The following is a 7,500-nucleotide window of genomic DNA, read 5'->3' on the forward strand; positions in this document are numbered from 1 at the left end:
GCTTGATAGAAGAGGCATAGGAAATCATGACATGAAACCGGTATAGGATGCGTCATTGTATCTCTCAGACTCGGAGAATGCGTCTTTAGTGCATGATTTACCATGACTAGATCCAGCACTCGTCCAAATCTGATGATAGCATTTCATCTAGAGCGTTTGTGTTTCACAATTATCTTATCAGCCCAGGTTAACCTTTCTCCGGAAGATGTCTTAATAGCTACATCACTGGGAAAGGTTCATCTGGGCTTCATGACAGCGTCACAGGAAATCAGGAAGCATAATCAAACATCATAATAACTGCATCACTGGGAAGGGTTCAGCTAGTTAATTAGATATATCAATTAATGAACTATGTTATGTTATTCATAATTTAATCTTTTGATTATTTGTTATGTCACACAATATTCGATCCTTACAGTTTTATTTGTGTGTTAGTGTATGAAAAGTGACAAGGTAAACCAAAAAAAAAAGTATATATATATCTTACTTTCTAGATGTTATGAGCATTTCTAATATTTGGGAAGTAGATAGGTAATTAAATTATATTGTTCATGAAGAGTTATGAGGATACAAAACTGAATCAATAATATTAGACTAAAGTATGTCAAATATAATAAACAAAGCAAGTATACAAGAGAGCGGGAACGGGAGTAACGAACAAATAATGTCAATAATTATGGGCTTTTAGGAATGAACCAAGTATATATAGATTGGTACACTTCTTTCTAATCTAACTTGGGTATATCATTCGCTGGATGATGAATAGCCTAAATCACCACCAGGGAAGGTTTCCCTGGGCTCCAACCAATATTCACGACGCCGTTATCTGTTGGTAAATTGTAGATTTCAAACTGGGAGGTTATGTAAGTAGTGCATGGTTTCATGATTTAAAGTGCATCACTGGGACTGGAAGAAAAAACAAGATGAGAAGTCATCATCAGATTTTGACGAGTGCTGAAAATGTTCACTAAAGCCGCACTCTCAAAGTCGGAGATTTATCTGGGTTAAGTAAGAGAATATTGCACAAACATCGTAGCATTGTCTACATTTTATAAAAGAATGAAGGACTCAGATCATCCATAAGGGACCGTTTTGATCGACTATTGCCAACTCGAACCTTCAGTTCCTATAAGGCTCATCTGGGCTGATTAAGAGAATATTGTAAAATAAAAAAGTCTAGTTAAAAAAATAATAATAATAATAATAAGGCATCGCTTAGACTTCGTGATTCCCTTAGAGTTCTTTGAAGTTCATAACTTATACAAAAAAAGCATAAAACGTTCAAAATACTAAATAGAATAAGAAGACAAGCGACCGACAACGTCCATTCCTCAGGCCCAAACAGCCAGAGCGGGAGCGCGCTTCTTTGCCCCCGGGAGAGCGTGAGATACAGCATCCGGACACCAATTTGAAGAATAACCAAACATTATCAAACATCATAGTTATTATTCTATACATAAATCAACAATGAAATGTCCTCCATTAAAAAGATGTATACATAGATTAAAAGATTATTCTTCATATATATATGTATGTATGTATGTATATATATATATATGTGTGTGTATGAATATATATATATATATATATATATATATATATATATATATATATATATATAAATTGATTGTCATGTCATGCTATTCAAAGTAGACATAAAGGAACTCGGAGTCCGAGTTGGTAATAGTCAATCGAAACGGGCCCTTAGGGATGGTCTGAGTCCTTCATTTTTGTATAAAATGTACACAGTGCACCAATGTTTGTACAATATCCCCTTAATCAGCCCAGATGAACCTTTCCTCGGAAGATGAATAACAAACTGCATCACTGGGAAAGGTTCACCTGGGCTTCAACGAACGACATGAAGATGCTTTGGGAAGCTTGATTGTATATCTCAGACTGGGAGAGTGCGTCTTTAGTGCATGATTTCAATTTGCCATGACTAGATCCAGCACTCGTCCAAATCTGCTGATAGCATCTCAACTTGAACGTTTGTACTTCACAAAATTATCTTCATCAGCCCAGGTTTACTTTCTCCGGAAGATACCGTAATAGCTACATCACGCTTTACAGAACCGTCGTAGGAAATCATGACATAAAACCGCTTTAGGATGCTTCACTCTATATCTCAGACTAGGAGAGTGCGTCTCTAGTGCATGATTTCATTTTACCATGACTAGATCCAGCACTCGTCCAAATTCGATGGTAGCATTTCATCTAAAACGTTTGTACTTCACAATTATCTTCATCAGCCCAGGTTAACATTTCTCCGGAAGATGCCTTAATAGCAACATCACTGGGAAAGGTTCACCTGGGCTTCAATGAAAGACAGAAGTCCGCTTCTTTGGTGCTTGAATACATATCTCTGACACTGAGTGCGCCTTTAGTGTATGATTACAATATGAAGAATAACGAAATCTGATGATAGTATCTCATTTAGAACGTCTATCTTCATCAGCCCAGGTTAACCTTTCTCCGGAAGATGCCTTAATAGCTACATCACTGGGAAAGGTTCACCTGGGCTCCATAGAAGCGTCATAGAAAATCATGACATGAAACCGGTTTAGGATGCGTCATTGTATATCTCAGACTCGGAGAGTGCGTCCTTAGTGCATGATTTCAATTTACCATGACTAGATCCAGCACTCGTCCAAAGCTGATGATAGCATTTCATCTAGAGCGTTTGCACTTCACAATTATCTTCATCAGCCCAGGTTAACCTTTCTCCGGAGGATGCCTTAATAGCTACATCACTGGGAAAGGTTCACCTGGTCTTCATAAAAGCGTCACAGGAAATCATGAAGCATAATCAAACATCATGATAACTGCATCACTGGGAAGGGTTCACCTAGGCTTCAATGAATGACCGCTTTCTGATGCCTCAAGAGATATCACCGCAGAGTGCGTCTGTAGCGCATGGTTTCGGTTTAAAGAATAATCAATCTAAATATTCGATCCTTAGATTTATACTTGTGTGTGTTAGTGTATGAAAACTGACAAGGCAAACAAAAAAATGTATTATTGCTGTATCTATATATATTTCTAGATATTTTGGAAACATATCATGAACATTGTCAATAGATTATGAGCATTTCTAATATTTGGGAAGTAGATAGGTAATGAAATTATATTGTTCATGAAGAGTTATGATGATACAAAATTGAATCAATAGTATTAGACTAAAGTATGTAAAAATAATGAACAAAGCAAGCATACAAGAGCGGGGCAACGTGAGTAGCGAACAAATAATGACACTAATTATGGGCTTTTAGGAATGAACCAGGTATATATAGATTTTAAGCAGCTGAGTAATCAAAGTGGAACACTTCTCTCTAATCTAACTTGGGTATATCATTCGCTGGATGATTAATAGCCTAAATCGTCACCAGGGAAGGTTTCCCTGGGCTCCAACCAATATTCACGACACCGCCATCTGTTGGTAACTTGTAGATTTCAAACTGGGAGGTTATGTAAATAGCGCATGATTTCATTTCATGGTGACGAGATCCAGCACTCGTCCAAATCTGACAGTACTAAATGAGGATGAATGCATCACTGGGATTGGAATGATTGATTATATATACCAAGAATCAGAAATCGGTTTCCTGTCCTTCGTTGAAGCTTACTTTATCCTTTCCCTGTGATGCAGTTTGTTTTCCCCTCATCTGGGCTGAGCAAGAGACAAAAGACAAAAAAAAACTATGTTTGATTATGCTTCGTGATTTCCTATGACGCTTTCATGAAGCCCAGGTGAACCTTTCCCAGTGATGTAGCTATTAAGGCGTTTTTTTTATTCATCTACAACTCGAACATTCAGTTCCTATAAGGCTTGTAAAAAAATGGTTAATTATTCGTCACGATTTCCTTTGAGACTTATTATGAAGCCCAAATGAACTTTTCCCAGTTATAAAATAACTCATCAAACTATATAATAAAAAAAATTAGATCACATCCGGCTCGTAGGCAAAGAATGTCAGGCACCTAAGTACTTGGCTTTTATCTTCGTGATGATATCCACCGCTGTTCCCTTCTTTGCCTCAATCATACCAAAAAGGCGACACAGCCGGTTAAGTAAATACTCCGGAGGACTGGGTATACGAAATACATGCGTTGGCTGGCTGACTGTCTCTCTTTACTGATAAAAGAAATTAAACGTCGCCTTGGTGACGTCAGTGGCGTTTATAATATATTTCAGTCAAATTAATATATTTAAAACGCAAGAGAAAACAAGCACAATGATAAAAGAAAATACAGAGAAATAATAAACAAAACAAAAACATAACAAAATCATTCAAATCAAGCACAAGCGAAATCATAAGACGTTCCCACTAACTCCATATATGATGAGAACAAAGTAAAGTGGCTATCTTGTTGGAATTGAAATGGTCAAAATTACCAAAAATAATAAATAGCATGGAGTATATGATTCGTAAAGAGTTCTTAGAATTTAATCACAAAAAATATATGAAACATTTCAAAATACTAAATAGAATAAGATAGGCCCAAGCAGCCAGAGCGGGAGAGCGCTTGTTCGCCCCCGGGAGAGCGTGAGATGCAGCATCTGGACACCAATTTGAAGAAAAAACATTAACAAATAGATGTATACATTGATTAGAATATTATTCTTCATATATATGTTTATGTATATTATATATACATATATATACATATATATACATATATATACATATATATACATATATATACATATATATACATATATATACATATATATACATATATATACATATATATACATATATATACATATATATACATATATATACATATATATACATATATATACATATATATACATATATATACATATATATACATATATATACATATATATACATATATATACATATATATACATATATATACATATATATACATATATACATATATATACATATATACATATATATACATATATATACATATATATACATATATATACATATATATACATATATATACATATATATACATATATATACATATATATACATATATATACATATATATACATATATATACATATATATACATATATATACATATATATACATATATATACATATATATACATATATACATATATATATATATATATATAATATATATATATTATACATATATCTCATAGCATAATATACATATATATACATAATTAGACATATATATACATATATATACACATATATACATATATAAATGTACATATATATACAAATATATATACATATGTATATGTATATATATATACATATATATACTTATATATATATATTTATATACATATATATATATATATATATATATATACATATATATATATATTATATAAATAATATATTATATATATATATATACATATATATTTATATATATTTATATATATATATATATATATCTGTATATATATATATATTTATATATATACATATATACATATATATATCTATATATACTGTATATATATATATATATATATATATATATATATATATAAATTGATTAAGTCATGTCATGCTATTTCCAGTAGACGTATGGGAACTCGGTGTTCGAGTTGGTAATAGTCAATCAAAACGGGCCCTTAGGGATGATCTGAGTCCTTCACTCTTGTATAAAATATACACAGTGCACCAATGTTTGTACAATATCCCCTTAATCAGCCCAGATGAACCTTTCTTCGGAAGATGAATAACAAACTGCATCACCGGGAAAGGTTCACCTGGGCTTCAACGACCGACATGAAGCCGCTTTAGGAAGCTTGATTGTATATCTCAGACTGGGAGAGTGTGTCATTAGTGCATGATTTCATTTTACCATGACTAGATCCAGCACCAAATTTGATGATAGTATCCCAGCTAGAATGTTTGTACTTCACAGTCAGCCCAGGTTAATATTACATCACTGTGAAAGGTTCACTTGGGCTTCGTCACAGGAAAATCTCTTTTTCGGGAGATGAATCAATGGATGGAAAAGGTTTACCTGAGCTTCAGCGAACGACATGAAGCTTCTTCAGTAAGCTTGATTCTATATTTCAGACTGGGATAGCCCAGGTTAACCTTTCTCTGGAAGATGCCTTAATAGCTACATCACTGGGAAAGGTTCACCTGGGCTTCATTTTACAGCTTCATCATAATATCTTCAGCCCAGGTTAACCTTTCTCCCGAGGATGCCTTAATAGCTACATCACTGGGAAAGGTTCACTTGGACTTCATAAAAGCGCCACAGGAAACCGCTTTAGGATGCTTTACTGTATATCTTTGACTCGGAGAGTGCGTCTTTAGTGCATGATTTCAATTTACCATGACTAGATCCAGCACTCGTCCAAATCTGATGATAGCATTTCATCTAGAACGTTTGTATATCCCATACTAGGAGAGTGCGTCTTTAGTGCATGATTTTAACCATCTTCATCAACCCGGGTTAACCTTTCTCCGGAGGATGACTTAATAGCTACATCACTGGGAAAGGTTCACCTGGGCTTCATAAAAGCGTCACAGGAAAACCTTTCTTCGGAAGATGAATAACAAACTGCATCCCCGTTATGCACTTAGAAATTCATCCTCCGACGATACCATACTATCAGATTTGGACGAGTGCTGGATTTTGTCACCATAAAATGAAATCATACACTATTTACATACCCTCCGAGTCTTCAATTTACCAACAGATGACGTGAATATTGGTTAGAGCCTAGGGGCCCCTTCCTTAGTGGTGATTTAAGCTATTTATCAAGAGAATGATATACCTAGGTTAGATTAGAGAGAAGTTTATCACTTTGATTCCTCAGCTGATTTAAACATACCCAGTTCATTCCTAATTCTGAAGTCAACTTCAGGGAAAAATATCAAATTATGTCCACCGCTGTTCCCTTCTTTACCTCAATTATAAAAAAGCGACACAGCCGGTTAAGTAAATTCTCCGGAGGACTGGGTATATGACATACATACGTTGGCTGTAGTGTTGGTCATTTTAATTATCCTTTTATATTGTATATATATAATTATCTTGTTAATCGTTATTTCATACTCTCCCATTATGCACCATACTTTTTAAAAAGAAGAAACTTGAGGAAAAAATATAAGAAAACCACACTTAACAATAATTCCTTATTATTAATTCCCAACACCAAACATGAACATATATAGTTTATTTCCACACTGAGCCATGTACTTAACCATGAAATCGAGACTGAATTAGCCATAATAGTATTACTTAGCCTTCACAGTAATGAGTTCTCCCTCCATCAAGCGCAGCCAAGGTCGGTCTACCGGCTTGATATTTCGGCCAGTCCAAGTTACATTTAAGCGGGGGAGTCCAGTCTCCTGCAAAATCCCGCTTTGTTTTCGTCACAAGAATTAACATAAGGTAACGACCAAGGTGTAGTTTTCCAGCGGCAAGACTTGCATAGGCCTTTTCTATGGTCGTTAAGTAGTGGCACCGATACTTCGTCGCATAATTCACAACATGGCTGTCTGACTG

This window comes from Penaeus japonicus, unplaced genomic scaffold (genome assembly GCF_977035675.1).
Source record: "Penaeus japonicus unplaced genomic scaffold, GWHDUDI00000001_assembly GWHDUDI00000021, whole genome shotgun sequence".
In the NCBI taxonomy this organism is placed as follows: Eukaryota; Metazoa; Arthropoda; class Malacostraca; order Decapoda; family Penaeidae; genus Penaeus; species Penaeus japonicus.